The sequence below is a fragment of the Lutjanus erythropterus genome, chromosome 21 (genome assembly GCF_056507025.1).
Source record: "Lutjanus erythropterus isolate fLutEry1 chromosome 21, fLutEry1.hap2, whole genome shotgun sequence".
NCBI classification, from domain to species: Eukaryota; Metazoa; Chordata; class Actinopteri; order Lutjaniformes; family Lutjanidae; genus Lutjanus; species Lutjanus erythropterus.
The window spans coordinates 29,028,471-29,047,115 of NC_139337.1; the positions used below are offsets into that span (position 1 = coordinate 29,028,471).

The 18,645-nt window shown below is 37.2% G+C and overlaps 1 protein-coding gene across 1 annotated transcript in view; it reads left to right on the top strand.

Moving 5' to 3' along the window:
- The first annotated feature begins 18,372 nt into the window (after positions 1-18,372).
- Positions 18,373-18,645, top strand: part of LOC146307795 (cadherin-6-like) — a 118,441-nt gene continuing 118,168 nt past the window's right edge. The window contains exon 1 of the mRNA XM_084746733.1: positions 18,373-18,636. The gene's annotated coding sequence lies outside the window, so the exon portion shown is untranslated. The remainder of the gene's footprint in view (positions 18,637-18,645) is intronic.

An 18,645-nucleotide genomic window follows, 5' to 3' on the forward strand; every position in this document is an offset into this window, starting at 1 on the left:
CTTAAGTACAGTTACTGAGTATTTGTACTTCACCTCAGATCTGAACCATGCTAAACCTTGTGCACTCGGAAATCATGTGCTGTTTTTGTCCATACTTTGTCAAGGCCTGTATCAAAACGCCACAAAGGCACAGCATTGTGACTGCACCGTGACGACGGGCACTCACCCCGCCCACCGAGAGATCAATGCTGATAGAGAAAGAGACAGAGGGAGCAGACATGTTTTTGCCGTTCCACTTCTTTCTCCAGACACAGCCAGGGGACATGGGAGGAGGGATGATGGTAGCTTCAGCCTGCCCTCGCAGCACAATTGGGCTGCCTGCCATGAGCCCAATGATTTATGATGCCGTCAAAATGTACACTGTTTTTTCTGTTGCTTCACCAAGGGTCACTGTGTTGTCTTAGATGCCTCTATCTCCCGGTGTGCCGCGATGCTCTCACATCTAAGAAAGAACAACTAATCTCCAGCAGTCAGTGTCCATTTATCTGCTACGCCCGGATATGATGTTAAAATGCTAATCCTGCATTTTTAATATTCTCTCTTATTCCTCGATGCTGTGATAGAATCCGTTCTCTGCCTTTGTTGCTGAAAAAGGAGCAGTATCTCAGATGCTATATGCCTACATAGTCTTCAGATGTTAGCACCAATTACCAGAGAAACCTGCAGAGCTGCATATCTGCATAGAAGCCACTATTAGACTTTGAATATCACCTTAAATGGTGAACTGCTGAATTTATACCTCTACATATGCATGAAGCTGTGCTATTCAAACCTCTGCAGAGATGGAGAAAGAAACTCCCACACACCTTGCAGAAATTTCTGGAAGTAGTGGAATTATCATCATTTAACGGGACACTTTGTTTGTGCATTTCTTGCCAAATCTGGGAGAGTAAATGCGACATGACAAACTGTTTAGATGTGTGGCTAATTCATTTACCCCCATCCCCATCCTCTCCATCCACTCCTCCTACCCCCGCTGGAGTCAGAGCACCACCAGTTCATCTGCAGCGGCGCTCCGGCGGGGAGAGGGATTTCTCTCCGTCAAAGGACACGGCTCGGCTTGGCTGATTAGCCACGCTCACTGAGCATGCCCGGACGCCCAGGCCCCGCCGTTAAAGAGGTGGAATGGATTTGGAGGGGTGGGGTAAGAGGTGGAGGGGAGAGGGTTTTTTTTTTTTGCCGACGCGGAGTGCAGAAGCTGAGGTTGCATGCTAATAAACACAGGGTGTCACAGTGTCATGCAAATATAAACTCCCCTTGGCAATTTCTCTGCATGTTTGATACAGTCCCTGCGTGCCACTTTGCCTCACCATTGTCAAGGTGGCCTGAAGTATGGTTTCGACTTCTGCTTTTTTTTTGGTTTCTGTCGAGCATGAGGTCCTCAAATTCAGGTCCAAACGCCATTTAAAATCCTTTTCAAATGCTTCACTGTGATTTACTGAATGGCATATCTGAACTGGCTCAAAAGTGCCTGCCCCCTTCAAATCTGGCACTCCTGACGTGCTTCAGCTGCAGAGAGACTCTGAGACATTTTGATGCACTTCTTCTCTTTTTTCAATAAACACTTCAGATGGGAAGTAACTAGGAACAAATATAGTTACTGTACTTGAATACATTTTTCAGGTATCTGTACGTGATTTAGTATTTACTTTTCTGACACCTTTTTACTTATACTCCCTACACGTTATCACAATTTTCTGCTTTTCTATTTTTCAAAACAGGCTTGTTACTTTAGTTTGAATGCAGTTGACGGGAATTATCGATTATTTTAATTGTGCATCACTGTGGGACAATATTAATAAATGTAAAAGACGCAACAAGACATAAAAAGATGTAACAGGATCAAATATAACAAGACAAAAAAACAACGTAAAAGATATAGCAAAGTGTAACAAGATGAAAAATACATAAGATAAAAAACAAAACAGTGAAAAACACGGAGCAAGACCGAAAACAAAATATTACAAAATTAGAAAGATTTAACGATATGAAAAATTACATAAAAGACCTAACAAGAACAAACTTGACAGATCAAAAACAACGTAAAATATGTAAAAAGATAAAAAATTATGTAACAAGATGAAAAACAAAATGATGAAACAAGACGAGAAAGACTTAAGACATAAAGGACAGAAAAAGCCGAAAACAACAGAAAACCAACAAAAAGACGTAACAAGACAAGATGTAAAGTCGATATACCGATATAAAAAACCAAAAAAAGATGAACAGGACGTAACAAGATCAAAACATTTAACAAGATGAAAAAATGTAAAATGCAAAGATGCTAAAGGATGAAACAAGAAAGAGAATTAGATTCGACTGTGGAGGAAAGGTGAGTTTCAGTCAGCACTGCACAGAAACAGCAAGTAGAAATGTCTTTCAGAGGACAACTTTTTACTTTTATACTTTGAGTACATCTCAGCGTCTGTGCTTTTTCACTTTTACTTGAATACAGAAGGTAAATCGGTACTTCTACTTTTACCAGAGCTTTTCTACTCAAGTAAAGAGTGTATGTACCTCTGACGACCCGGACAGTCGAGAGCAGATGATTTCCCTCAGCGTATGACTCATCTTGAAGAGAAAAGTCACTTCTTTGCAATATTTCTTTGTTCAGAGTGTGAATGTTTGCCAGTAAAGCGGTCATGATCTGGGATAAATTAGTCTCTTGGCCCCTGTGAGCAGCTGAGAATCCTTTAAAATATTCCCATTGACTAATCTGCTGATCAGCATGAGGTGTGGCTGCCATTCTGTCAGCAGAGAATTATGTTGATTATTGCACAATGTCAGAAAATCTGCACAGACTTAAACAGTGTGTGTGTGGGTGTGTGTGGGGAGGGGGGGTCCAGAACCAGTTATTGCTCTGCTTTCCTCAGTGGAGAGTAATCACAATATTTCAGTGTGGGAAGTGAACAGATCATAATCCCTGTCTTGTGTGTGTATGTTTTTTTTCTTTTAAATAAGAAAGAATTGCAGCACTATTCACTAATAACTTCCTGCTGAAGCTGAAAAGGGTATTTTGGAAGCCAGGAAAGGTCATCTCATTATTGGGAATTACCAGAGGAAGCCATATCCTCATGTTCAGTATGTACACATCGAGGCCAAACACAAGTGCAAAGACCTTATCAGTTTTCCAAATTAGTAATATGTGCATATAGCAGAGACAGCGCTAAGTCTGTCTCACTGTTAGCATGCGGATCCACTCTTTAATTGGCTTCATGCTTAGGTGCCCATTGCCAGCGTCCTATTAAAACATGTTAAGCACTTTATATATGGGGGCACTGTACCATACTGTAAGTTAGATTAAACAACAACTCCTTGGTCATTATAAACAGCAGATCAGCTGGAAGTTGTGGGACAAAATACCATAATTTAAACTTTGTGTTGGCATTATTTATCTATTTTACCTTTCACTTGGTCTTATATTCTTATATAGAGGCAGAAAAAACTAAATTATCCCACACAAGTGCACAAATATTTAATATATTTTGCTCTAAACACTTTTGCCAGAATATGGTTTGTCGCTAGCATGAGCAATCCAAGTTATTGTAATTGCATTTGGAAGCAAGTGACCATGCAAGTGACAAAACAGAAGCTTAACCTGAGCGCGTTTTTCCAAACTCATTGACACTTTGACGAATTGACCACTGTAGTTAAAGTTGCCGTCCTCCACAATTAGAGTAAGCGTCAGACTTTTTCAGACCCACCGTTTGAAGCTGCGAGTTTTTGACTTTGTGTGAAGTGGCACTTAAAGTAGCATGAGCCTTTGTCATGTCCATTAAACAGTGACATCTAAAGTACTAGCTAATATTAGCTGGATCACACCAGCACTGCATTGACCATGCACATGTTTTTGGTGAACGATGAACTCAAAGTATCAGTTTAGAGCTAATGAACGTGATTGGGAGGATAGTTTAAAGGTCCAGTGTGGAAGATTTGCAGGGATTTATTGATAAGATTTATTTATTAGTGTATAATCACCTGAAAATTGTGTTTTTGCTAGCTTAGAATGAGCCCTTTATATCTACAGACGGTGCAGGTCCACCATGTTGCATCACCATGTTTCTACAGTTGCACAGAACAGACAAACCAAACACTGGTTCTAGATACATTCTTCTGTAGGTTCTCCTTGCTTGGAAGTAGAAAGTGAGCAACCCTGCAGGACTTCTGTTTGTATATTACTAAATTGTTAACACAGTTGTGTTGTGGTGGCAATTTAATTCCTGGCTGGAAAATGTTTGCAGATGTTTTTTTGAAACGATACATTTACCTGACGCTGTTGATTCGTGAAGAGGCGGTGGGCGCACAAAGTGCAGGACATTAACGTGACAGTCCACGGTTCATGTCCATACTCCTGCAGTGAAAGCACTTTGGTTAGCATTTGGGAAATATTCTCAAACGTGCATACAAATTCACATTTTAGTGCACGTTTCATGCACCGGGAACATCAGTCAAATGGGGAACGAATCTGAAACGACACCTCTAGTTGAAACATCCAACCACAAGAACCATGAGCCAACAGCCACAAAGTCAAACTCACAGCAATGATACAAGTCTGGTTACCTTCATTTCCCAACAACAAGTTGACAGGCTCAATAATTTGGTTCATGCAGGCAATATAAAATTTCTCTCACATCGACAATGTCTGCATAATAAGGCACATTATTTATGTGGTAAAACATATTATCACATGGGTTTTTCATGTCTGTGATTCAAAGGCACTACACAACAATTCGTTCAGTTATGGATGTGGGCAGTGACTATGATTGGGGAGGATGGATGTGTAGCAGAAAAGAAGAGCTCAGGGCCCCTCACTGTACTGAAAACAGAAGAAATTGACATGAATTAGTTCATTTTAATCCACTAGAAGCACTTTGAGTGTGAACTTGCACAACGCTGCATACCAAACCAAGTGACACTGTTATGAATGGTCCGAATTGAACAGAAGGAGCATTTTATTGCTGATGAATCAGACTTTTTGTTTGCAGGAGGAGGAATGTGCTATTTCTAAGCTTCATAATCTTGCTTTAAGCGATACTGAGCAAGTCAAGAGCCCTTAAAAACACAACTTCATCACTTGAGCGCTGGTTTGACCACAGTTTATCTACAGAAACCTTTGAAATAGCAACTGTTTCAGTGTCAGTATTACTATGGTAAATGCAGAGGTGGCAAAAGTTCACACATTCTTTTCAAGCAGAAGTATAGATACTTGTGTGAAAAAAAGGACTCTGGTAAAAGTAGAAGTACCGGTTCAACTTCTTTACTCAAATGAAAATGAAAAAGTGCAGTGAAATGTACTCAAAGTATGAAAGTAAAAAGTCGCCCTCTGAGGGACATTTCTGTCAGCTGCGTGCAAAGCTAACTGAACCTCACCTTTTGTCTGTCAGTCTTCCTCTCTTAACATTTTATGTCTTTAACGTTGTTTTTGTTGTTACATTTTAATGACTTTTTCATCCTGTTGCGTATTTTACATTGCTTTGTCTTGTTACATCATTTTCATCTTGTCGCCTCTTTTGTGTCATTTTCTGTGATGTCTTTAACATCAGTTTTGTCTTGCTACATTTTTTACATCATTTTTGTCTTCTTATGTTGTTTTCGTCTTATGTTGTTATTTGTGATGTTTTTGTTGTTACATCTTTAAATGTCACTTTCATCATGTCTTTTATGTTATTTTTCTCTTTAACATATTTCATCTTGTTGCATGTTTTATGTCTGACATGTGATATGCACGTATGAATGCACAAGGAATCATCTTTTCTTGGGGTTATTGTTTCATCCATTAAGGTTAGAATCAGTTTTGATGTTGGGAAGGCAGCAGACAGTGATGCAAAATAAGAATAATCAATAATTTTCCTAAAATGCTTACTACTTTTGAAAATATAAGAAGTAGAAAGAACAGGTATTTGTGTTAAAATGTAGGCTGTAAAAGTAAAAAGATGTCAGAGAAATAAAAACTCAATTAAAGCACAGATACCTGAAAACAGAACAGTATCTGTACTTAGTTGCTTCCCACCGGTGGGTACACATTGTCCTCTATAGTTATGCAGAGCTCCGCGCAGCAGTTTCCTTATTCTCTTACATGTTCTAAAGGTAATGTCATAGATGTATGTTCCACAGTCATTAGAGGAGAACAGAGACATCTGGGTGTGAAAGCTCACTGTCAGTGGTGCTTGAGAGAGAGAAAATGAGATTTCATAAGTTAATTTTTGATCTGCTTTAGTTTATCTTACCTTAATCCACCATCTGTTGCAGTTTCCACCTTGTCAGTGTTTTCAAAAGTATAGCATTTCCATTTTTGTCTGATTGCCAAATGTTTTTTTTTCATACTCAGGAGGACTTGTGAGGACAAAGTCTTTTTTTTCTTTCTGCCTCTCTCAGAAAAGGCAGCTTGGTCAGCAGTCAAAGGAAATGTGCATCGTATAGCCATGTCAAACCAATATTAGGGTCAAACCTCTAAGCACTGGAGAAAACAATCTACCATGCAATGGAAAACTTGTGACCATCAGCTGTTTTAAGTGTGAGTTACTCAAAAACAGAGCACCGATTCAAGAAATGCCTCCAAAGATAATTACGCCGCGCTCTATATGTATCGTAAACAGGCTGAGACAGAATTGCTTCTTTGTGTTAAGTGTTGCTTTATCTCAGCTGAGAATGACAGAAGAAATATGGGCGACTTCAGGCGTTTATTCCACTTTATGCAGGAGACGGAGCATTATTTGCGACACAGTGAATATTTATGCCACAGAGTCGAAAAGATCCAAACATTTCGCTGTGTTTTTATTTCTCTGGGGAGTTGGGAAACTATGTTGATAAAAACTTATCTTTGCCTCACAGAACAACCGTGTATCTGATATTCTTTAAAAAAGACTATGATACCTGTGATAGGGGGTGCTTGGGCGCCTGACTCCTCCGTGCTCCCTTGTTCACTTTCCTGTAGCGTATTGATCTTTTTCTGGGATTGTTTATAGGACTGTGTGTCTAAAAGGAGACCTATTGATTTCCTTTTTGGGGGTTCTGCCACAGCCGCGGTCTAAGTCTCATCCATAAAATTAAACCTGTAATAAAATTAGTCAGCTTAATCATACGCAATGACTGTCCATAGTAAAAAGCATATTTTTAATGGTAATCTTTGTCTTTAATTTGGTGTTTCTGGGCTGAATTTTTCAGGATCTACTTGTGAATGAAACAATATAGGTGATGCTCCAAGTCTCCCTTTAATCTAAACAAACTGCCTCGCTGTTCTTGACCCTAAACCCCCCCCAAAAAACAGCAAATCAGCTCTGGAACAGTCAAAAAAAAAAGTTGAGCCCAAAAGAGAGTGCTGCAGGAATCAGTCAGAAATGTGTTCGCACACATAAGGCCACATAACCAGAGGCCCAGCCTGACTTCAAATGTGGCTGACATGTGTTTGTTTGTGCAGGAATGTTTTTTTTTGTACTTTTTGGAATTCCTTTGTCCGTTTCATGCCCTATTTTCATGATGACCCTGATGAAGGCCCGAGCCGAAACATGTAGGTCTGCAAATAAAGTTCTTCAACGTGCAGGAGTTCTGCCCTTTTCAGCCCTTTTCCTTTTCTCCGTGCACCTTGTAAGTAGGTGAAGTTGTGCCAGAACCCCAGCTTGCTTCTACAGCACTTCTGGTTCCCTCGTCCTGGAGTCACAAGGTTATTCTACTCGAGTTTGAAATGTCTAAATAAGGACTGTTAAGAGATTTTTACATCTGGTGTACAGCATAAAATACAGTAATCATGAATTTTAAGGCTTTTACATGTCGTTAGCGGTTGCTAAGAAGTGGCTAAATGAAACTACAGAGGCTGTCAGGGACATCAGACATCATGATGATCATCATTTGTCAATTAAGGCTCTATGCTACATGTTAGATGGATTTTGTTTTCATTAATATTTCTGCACATTTTCTGAAAGCTTACAGATGCGAGTAAAACAGAGCAGCACCTCCAGTGGTCATGCTTACGCCAAAACTCCAGATGTGTATGAATCCACAAAGGAAAATAGTCCCCAACTAACAGACTATTTACTAGGTCTGTAATAATAATAATAATTATTATTATATAAATAACTTTAGGTATGATAAAATGTCCATGATACAGTATTTATAACAATAAAAAAAACAAAGTGGTGAGTGAGTCATGTATGTACAGTAACAACTGCAAAACAAAAACAGTGCAGCAGTCAGGAGCAGCCCTTTTATAAAATTAAATAAAAACAATAAAATAAAATATTTAACCATGTAATTTCGTGGTAGATATTGTCACCATCTGGTGCAGTATTGAAACTTTTTTTTTTTATCACGATATATTATGGCATATTTAGTAAAAACTACAGTGCCCAGCCACCCAGTGAGCCTTCTTAAAACCTGAAACTATATTTGTGACCTAATATTGAAAGATTTATGCTCGTTGGTTCAGTAGTGGGTCTCAGAGCTGAGTGGAGCAGTCATGAAGTATTTAGAGAGAGTCTAACACATTATGGCTTTGGTCCTTTAATTCTTTGGCTGTCTGTTTAAAGTGACCTATTTTTTAAATGTATGTACTAGATTTTAAAATATCTACATTTACTTTTTACGCTAATAACTCCTACATTAAAAATGAACTATTTTGAATGTCCGGGCTGCCATAATATTTTAAGTTGAAGTTAAGTTGTGGTTATTTTGTATGATTCAAAACAAATAAACTTTAATAAACTAAATAAACAAGACGGGTCTCGGAACTGTAAACAAAAAGAGAATAAGAGTTTTACCAACCTATAATCTTTTGTTCAGATAATTTACTTTTCTTCCTTTAATAAACTCAAATCTTTGAGTTTTAGAAACCCTCCAAAAGATGTATTTTAAAAAATGTTCACAGTGGGCTGTGAACCTGATTTTTCATTATTTGGGTGCATGAAAAGATTCAATTTTAAAGAAGAAAAGTAAATTATCTCAATAAAACATTATTCATGTGTAAAAACTTTTTGAAAAGTTATCCTGAAATGTTTTAATGAGTTTTAATTCCCAAACAATGCATGCTGGGAAGTCTGCTCATATGCTGATTATGTTTCTTTAGAAACTTAATTTAATGAGTTGATTAAACTCTGTACAGAACATTCATTCAACTCATCATTTTAAGTCAAGGAGAGTATCTCATCTTTATAAATTCTAAATGCAAATACTAGAAATTTCAAGTTTAATTAATTTGAATGCATAAAACTTAATTAAATCATATATTTATGTGAAGATAATGACAAATGATTAGCTGATTGCACTAAAATCTTGTGTAATTTTTGCGATGCACATCTGTACATGTATAAACTGCAAACTTAAACCTAAGCAAGGCCAAATCTCTGTCTGTAATGAGTTCTGACAAGACAGAGATAATGTGTTGCTGGAGGGTGAGTCCAGGTTGCAGTGAGGGCTGGGAGGACCCGGTCTGAGCCTGCACGGGTCCACTTTAACCAGGCAGGCGGCGCATGAACATAGCTCATTGTGTCCTCCATTTTTATTGTCATTTTCACACTGACTCTGGCAAGGTGAGACAGATTAATGAAATATAGATGTCTATAAACATAGAAGCCGGGAGTATCGGCAACAAATGAGGTTGGATTTTTCACGTCCGATACTTTGAACAATTCCTTTCTCTGACAAATCCGAGAGCATCTCAGCTGTCAGACGTAATAGGAGTACAAATTTGTACTGAGGTTGCCCTCTGCATCCCCTGTCCAACTCCATGCCCCATAAATGTCATTTTTCTGTGAAGTAACACACGGTGCATGAGGATCTGGGCTTTCTATTTTAATATGAAGTCAAGTCAGTTACAAGGCAGTTTTTACAGACATTTTAGAGGGAAATAAAATCATTGTATGTGACAACAGTACAATTTGTTTGTTTTAATGTGGAAAAGATAGCTACAGCAAGCACTAATTACATTGTCAGAGCAGTATGAGTCACACTTTGTTTTACAGAACACTAATAAGACATAAGATGTACTCAAATTGAACAAAAATAGAAATATGTTCTTGATTAGACAGTGTTAGAGCCTTATTAGGCCTTTAATGTGGCTTGGTTTGAGGGTAATGACAGGCACATTACGATGGAACTGCACTGCAAACAAAAGTGTATTATTTCCCACTGGTAGACCCTTGTGAGACTTTATTAGAGGGTAATTACACTACAGTAAAACTACTGTAAACTAAAGTTTCACACTGTTAGACTTTATTAGAGGGTATTTAGGAGCATTGCAGCCTAACTGTACTGTAAACTATTATTAAGGGGTAATGAGGGACACATTATAACTTAAATTATATAATTATTATATAATTAGTTATATAATATAACGGAAATGAATACTCTTTAGTTTACAGTACAGTTTTGTTGTACGAAAGTCTAGTAATTGTCTAACAATAGTAAATAATACACTTTAGTTTACAGTAAAGTTCTGTTGTAATGTGTCCCTAATTTCCCTCTAATAAAGTCTAATAGAGGTCTCAAAGAAGGAAATGTTAGACTTTAGTTTACAGTACAGTTACTTGTAAAAGAGTCAGAATAAGAGTCTAAAAATGGGAGATTATACACTTGAGTTTACAGTACAGTTCTGCTGTAATATGTCCCAAATTACCCTCTAGTAAAGTTTAAAAGGGGTCTAACAGAAGGAAATACTACACTTTAGTTTACAGTGCAGATCTGGTGTAATATAATGTAATGTAATGATGATACATGATACATGAACATATTAAACATAATTTGATGAAAAGTATGGCTTGTTCTGTCTTATTGCTGTACTGTTGGGTGTATGGTGTCCAGTTCAGGTATAGTTGTGTTTGTTTAATGTCTAATAAATTGCATATTATTTATGTTTTTGTTTTTGTCTAGTTTGATACAAAGAACAGCTTGTTACATGTTATTACTGTCCTGCAAAGTAGAGCGTGACCACAGCATGTCTGCATTTCATTTTTAACAAGTAGTCAACGTGGCATATTGGGAAAAAATTAGTGTTTGCAGACCACTTTCACTGTTGTGATGTGTTTACAGAGGCAGGCTGTTAAATAAACTGCACAAAATACTAAGGCAGTGTAAGCTCATTCAGTAGCAATGATGCAGTCAAGGGCAGCGGTTATTCATCTCAGGCTGATCTCCTGATAGAACATGATGCCAAATGCAGACATCCCCTTGGCTCACTGCATTCTGCGCTATAGGCAAGAGTTTGATGTTTGGTTGAGAGGACAGGGCAGCAGCAAAGTGGATGCTTGGAGCGCTTCCAGGGATTAAACTCATGAATCTAGCAGCAGCCAGTGGTCATCATGACACAAACACTGCATGGGTGGTAACGCATGCACAGCGTGGGGTCTTTGGCTCAGGAAAGAAAAAAAAGAGAAAAAAAATTGAAACCATAAAACCATAAACGCCTGCAGACTTTCCTTCCATCTTCATATTGCACATTTTATGTGTGCTACAGTTTTATTAGATGTGACATATGTTCTGTGGCTCATGTCTCGCCGTTTTGAAAATTTACGAGACACAAATGATAGATAAAAGTACAAACTGACATATTATAACTGCCAGACTTTCATTTCCACTCATTTGTAAAGTCTTGTTTATGAATATAAAATAATTTTACAGCTTTTATAAAGTCATACGGAGGCGATAACTTTTAATTTCTATTTCATTTCTACCTGTTATCTCAAAATCAGCATTAATTATCCCGTTATCTCAAAAAAATCATACTTTGTTTACATGCAATTATAATTTCATTACCTCATCGTCACTAGATAACACAAAGCTGTCTTTGCGACACCACACTTTAATTATGACTCATTACGTTCTCAGTGTTTTAGCTTTATAGAATAAAATCTAACACAATCTAACACTGGGTTTCTTTCAAAGGTCAAAAATGGTGTAAAGCTTGTGAAACATATTTAGCGGCAGTAATTGGTTTTTATGAGATAATTAAATAAGCACTATGATAACATATTTTTATTTAAATTGTGAATCAACATAATTTTGTTTAGAATTTCCATGCATTCCACCACATTTATTGTATCTTTAAGGCATTAGATTTTATAATAAGGATGCACATATTAGATTTTTCCTGTTATCCGATATGCCAATATTTTCCAAATAATTTTGGCCAATTGTCAATATTTTCTTCCACCGACTTGCAAAGAACATTAAGCCTCTCCTATAGTTGAATTAACATATTATTATGCCTTCACTGAATGTGATGGACCACTGACTGACTTGATAAAATAAGAAAACTACAGCTTACAGGTGTCTGTTTCTCTGTTCTTTATAAATTTGTCATAATGATCAGGATGACGGTTCTTTAGCTGAACAATCAAAGCTAAAATATGTAATATTCCTGCATTAAAATTCTTCAAAACATGAGATGAATGCTATACATTTTTGTTGAGTTGTGTGCTTAAATTATCTCAAACGTTTCCAACAATGAAAGCCAGAGAAATCCATAATTGATTGAAGGTAACAGTGCATTTCCTGCTAGCCTTTGTTAGTTAGTTGCGAGGTTTAACTTGCAGGAAAGCGTGGGATACGGTGGAATATTGCCACCTCCATGAGCATGATTTCTGCCTGAGACACATCAGATAGATTTTCCTTAGCTACAGTAGTTGATTAACAGTGAAGACAACAACTTCCATGATCCCACGCTACTCCACCATGTCATTAAACTACAACTTTTGTCATCATTTTAATGTGAGAGACTCCTTGCAGCAGAACTTACATGTGTTTAAATTTGTAGTGTAGTAAGGATGTGATTTGCCTCCTCAAATGATTGATGCTGAGAAATCACTGCAAATAACTGACGTCTATTTCAGACTCTTCAAAAAAACCTCCACTCTGCAGTAAAACCTGTGTCGTGTGCACATAATTAAAGTGTCAAATTATCAGCCTGCCATATCAGCAGAAATGACCGTTTCGGGCTGATATCATTATTTCATTTTAAAGCTTTTATCAGCCAATATTTTGCAACACTTTTTTGTGAGACTGTTTACAAAGGCTTGCTCTGGTCTTTGCATTACTGTTAGCTTCAATGCAGCCATCTGACGATGTATGATGCTTTCATGTGATATTTTATTTCATGCAAAATGTACCTTAAGCCTGATACAAAGTGTGTAGTTGTTGTAGTTTTTTCTTTACACGTGACTATATCAGAAACTCCTACGTGCCCACTTTATTTTAATTTATCTTGTGAAAGTGTGCCTGAAACTTTCACCAAACATGTCCATGACCAAGAACATTGCCTCAGACCCCGACTATGTCCTGGTTTGATTTAATAAGGTTAGACCGCAGCACTCTTTTGCACGGCGGTCAATCCTAAAGTTAAATACGGAGCTTAATCCCAGATCAAATGTGCATCGAAAGGCCTCAGATATTCCCTTCTGTGATTGTAATGTCATGTTGAATACATGCATCTTTGTCTTTTAATTTTCTGTGTCCTCGTCTGTGATGTTGCACATGGAGCTGCTGCAATGCCCGAAAAAAATTCACACTTGATCCAACAATAAAGTTTTATAATCATCATTTTAGGGGACAAATACCAATAAAAGATCTATATTAAAGCAGTGCTATAGTAGCATAAAACCTCCAATGTTTAAAATATTTTCTGAAGACAGTAGCATTAAAGTTTGCTAAAAATGACCCCATTTTCCTGTTGTAGCCTCACTTGAATGAATTTGCCGTTTTTTCTGATACATGTCCACAGCTCGATCTGGAAATGTGACATGATCACAAGTTCATGGTGGAGCTGAAACAACCTCATCAGTTTTACTTCAGTTAGGATGACGAAACAATTTCCCCGCTTGCATTAACATCCTAGAATCATTAACATGAGAAGGCGCAATGACTTTTCCCTCATAGTTTGTGGAGTTCAGGCGCAGCACTGCTACCAGTACAGTAAGTACAAGAATGTATTACATGTATATGTACACACAGGCTACAAATAAAATCTAAGAGCTTACAGTGTGTAATCTGGTCAAGGCGGGGCACGGGATGGATGAAGCATTTATAAGCTGCATTAGTTTGATTACTCTAAACCCCCCCACAGTTTACAGGCTCGGTCAGTAATCAGATTTCCCCTCTAACCTTCTCCTGAAAGAATCAGACATCATTAGCAGCTCCAAACATCAATGGGCCATGTAGAGCAGATTTCACTGCAACGTACACAAGGTCTCACTCGTAAATCACAACGACGACTTTAAAGGCATAATATGTAATGTTTCTGCATTAAAATGTCTAAAAAGGACATATCTTGTATACTTTGTTGAGTTACATTATCCCAAATGTTTTCAACCACCCAGAGAAATCCGTAATTTGTTCAAGGTAACGGTGCGTTTCATCTGTGAATTGAATTTAATTCATCTGCAATAGTGGTTAAGTGTAAAAAAAAAAAGAGAGAGAGAGAAAAAAAAACTCACAATTTCAAGGCAAATGACTTCACTTTCAAGTCAAACTCAAACTCTTATGTTTTGAAATAAATTAAAGATAAATCAGTTCGAATCTTTGAGTTTTAGAAACCCAGAAATTGAAATTTAAAGGGTTGCAATTTCAATTTCATGTGTTTACTCAAGACTGAAATTCAAATGTGGAGGTTTCTACAACTCAAAAGATTCAAGTCTATTTTTTTGAAACAGGGAAAGTATATGATCTGAAAAAAACATTACAGCTTGACAAACCTTTTTAAAATTTCAAAACTCAAAAATTTAGTGAAGACAGTCGCCTTGAAATTCCCAGGATCCCACGCCACTTTCAAGTCTGTCTTTTGTTGTTGTTTTGAAAAATCCAGAGCGGCAGAAACTAAACACCACGTGTTTAAAAGTTCAGTTAGCTACAGGTGAGCAACTAAGTTAAAAATCCATCCTGGTGTAATTTTCTCAACAGTATAACTGTAAGTTTTTGAAGTGACAGTGTCATAAACTTAATCTGTATGGTACGGCCAAAACAAGACAAAAAGTTTTGCATGCAATAGATGGCCTGATTATGTTTTTATTCTGCTTTTTTAATTATCATAATTATGTATCAGAAACAGCTAACTTGTCTGCTAAATACAACTTTCCATGGACCAGTGGGTGGTATATAAGAAACACTCAATTTTACAGAATATAATACATGATAACAACAGACGCATATACATTGACTGAGTCACATCAGTTGAACCCAAATTTAAATGTGAAAAGTTAAAGTTTAGAGTTAAAGCAATCAGATAACTTAAACAATGCATGCAGAATTTACACTCAGAGGCCATCAAACAAGCTGAATCCCAAACAGAACAGAACATCATAGCAGGTGGACTTTCTCCTGGTGGGGTCTGTCTCTCTCATTAGTTTGTTTTTCTTTTGGAAAAGATATTTGCTTCTGATTTGTTTAATGTTTGTATGTAATGAGTTTCCCCTGGCTTGGGGCTCTATAACTGACTGAGTTTTCAAGTTGATTTGTTTTTGGCTTTGTTAGTTCAAGGCGACCCGTGGTGACCCGTCTCGTAGCCTGTGATGATTAGGTGTTAGACCTGTCTGTACCAGTTGTTAAAGTGAAGAAGTCCAGTTTAATGTTTAGTACACTGAGTACATTTCAGGCAAATCTGAGATTATGAGGATGACAAAAGAGATAGTTTGGATTATCTGAAGTCGTGTATATGAGGCACTAATTGATAATCAGTGTGTTACCTATACAGTCGGCAACAAAAGGTATTCTAGCCACCTAAAAAAAAAAACATCAGTGTAGGTGAACATTTGTTTAGAATATTTTCACCACTTAATTTGCCATTAGACAGCTTTTTCCAACAGGAAAACAACATTATATAAACCAAATATCACTCTCTTCAAACCAACCAAACTCCATGGGATAAATCAGTAATTTTAAGTTTGTAGAAGACAGGAGCTGCTGGTTCACCGCTGCCTCGATTTGTTTCTTTCTTTGGTATTATTGTGTGACTTTGGTGAATCCAAACCATCCTTCGAAAATGCCAAAGTCGCACAATAACACAAACGAACTAACAGATCGAGGCAGTGATGGTCCAGCAACTCCTGTGTTCTGCGTGGTAAAATTACTGATTTCACCTATGGAGTTTTGTTGCTTTGGAGAGAGCGGTATTTGGCTTACAAAACAGTGGTTTCCTGGCATGAAAGTTTTTCTGACGGCAAAGTAAAGCTGTGAAAATATTATAAATATAGTGTACAGTTTAAGCTACGATATGTAACATTTCAGTTTCTAAAATAAAACACAAGAGTTGTGCACTTGCATACACAGGATATGTCGGATAGATCAGAGAGCAAGGAAGGAAGACGGCCAACTTGATTAAAAATAAGGTGAAACAAAAACTTCATCTGTGCATGATTTCTCCCTGATTCATGTCAGATATTCCCACACTATTTCAGCAGAACTTCTATATTGTGTGTTTAAAAAGAGAAATGCAGTAATATTAGTTACATAGCCACATTTGCAGCAGCAGTGTTAATTTACTTCACAGACTTGACAAAGTTTTCTCTTCTTTTTTTCTTAGGGTGACTTTGTAACATCTGTCCAGGGACGACAGATGAAAAATATCCTCTTGGCTATATCTCTGGTGCTTCTGCAGCAGTGTTGATTAATATGCACTGTCCTTGTCCAACAAATAAATAATATTCATTAATTCATAAATTGTCATTGTTCAAGTACAACTAAACTAAGTTTGCAGCTCCCTGTTGGACGCACAAAAGAACACAAATGTCACGTAAGAATCAATACGAAAGTGTCTTAATGAGGAACATTTTGTTAGTACAGCAGGCTGTAACATGTCAAACACATGATGACAGTTAGTGACGCATTTATCCACGAACTTCATACAGAGTCGCTGAAACTGAATTAAAGCCATTGTGATCACACATGATCTGAAGGAATCAGAGTGTTTTTTTTTTTTTTTTACAGATATAACCGTCCACTGATTGACTCAAACCTACGCTCAACTTCTGACTTTGCAAACATTAATCAGAATTATCCAAATGTACAGAAAAAGTCATGCACAAAAACACGTTTGTCTCTTATTATTAAACTTGAATTTTGCTCAGCACCTGAAATTGCAGCCCCACCATCTCCCATTTTAACCTAACCAACTCTTTAGCTAGCTAGCAAACAATATAATGTTTTGTCAACCTTTTAGCTAGGTAGTGAACAACTGTTTTTGTTTTTTGTGTTTTTACTTTTATATAGGAAGCAAACATTGTAACTTTTTTCGCTTTTAGCTTATTTCACAAAAATATAATTTTTTCTTACTTTTCACTAGCTAGCAAACAATGTAACTTTTTTTTTATTTTTGGTAGCTAGCAAACAATATATCTTTTTAAGTTAGCTAGCAATTAACATGACTGTTTTTTTAGCTAGCTAGCGAACAATATAACTTTATTTACTTTTTTGCTATCTAGCAAACAATAGAACTATTTTTTTCATTTGTGCTAGCTACCAGTCAATATAATATTTTATATATGTTATTATATATAATATAATATTTTATTTTTAGCTAGCTAGAAAATAATATGTAACAACTTTCATTTATTTTTACTTTTTAGCAAGCAAGGAAAGAAACAATACAATGTTTTGTTAAGGAATACAAAATTAGCAAGCACTTCCTTATTGATTCAGCTATTTAATTTCAATTTACATAAATAAACTTGGCTTTAGTACTAGACTGAGATTAATTTTAATTTGTTCAAGGGAGCTCTGCTTGATTTTATATCTAAATTAACTTATTTTCAATTAAGTTTTCTAAACTCTGATCACTAATCTTGGATCCTTATTGGTGCAACTCAGTCTTGCATAGTCACAGTTGCAGGTGAACAGTTTTCACTGTTCAAGTGCAGCTAAACTAAATTAGCAGCTCTCTGCTGCACAAAAGAAAAAAAAAATACATGTAATGATCATCATTAGAAAGTGTCTTAATGAGGAATGTATTATTATATTGTATAAGTACAGTAACAGCAGCAGACAGTAGCAGCTCACTGTAGTAACACAGTCCATTTATACTTCATACACAGCCGCTGAAATTGAATTATAGCCATTGTGATCACACATGATCTGAGGGAGTCTGAGTGGAGGCTTTTACAGAAATAACCGTCCATTGATTGACTCAAACCCACTGGCAACCTCTGACTTTGCAACTATTAATCAGGATTATGCAAATGTACAGAAAAACGCGTGCACAAAAACACGTCCTGCTCTTATTATTAAAACTCGGCAGTTGAAATCGCAGCCCCACCGGCGCGCTAATTTCCCATCCTGCCATCTCCCTTTTGTTATTGTCGGTCGGTCGTGTGCTTTTTTTTTTTTCTTCTTGTCTTTCTCTTCTTTCCCCCCCCCCTCCTCCTTCTCCTCTTCCTCCTCTTTTTTCTCCTCCGCGTTCCGTGTTGTGCCGCTGCTGCTTGCTGGGGACTTGTGAATGGCAGCCAATGGGAGGGTTGAGTCCCCTCAGCCTCTCAGCCTCCCTGACATCCACACAGCGAGGAGTGATGCAGCGCGACTGAGACGCGCAGTTGAGGTGGAACAACGGGCAACAAAAGCTGCAGTGAACGGATACACCGGCCGCTCTCTTCTCCTCTCTTCTCTTCTCTTCAACCAGCCTGAGGAGAGGAAGAAATTTTACCCTCCTAGAATAAACTTCATTATCAGGTGAGCGCG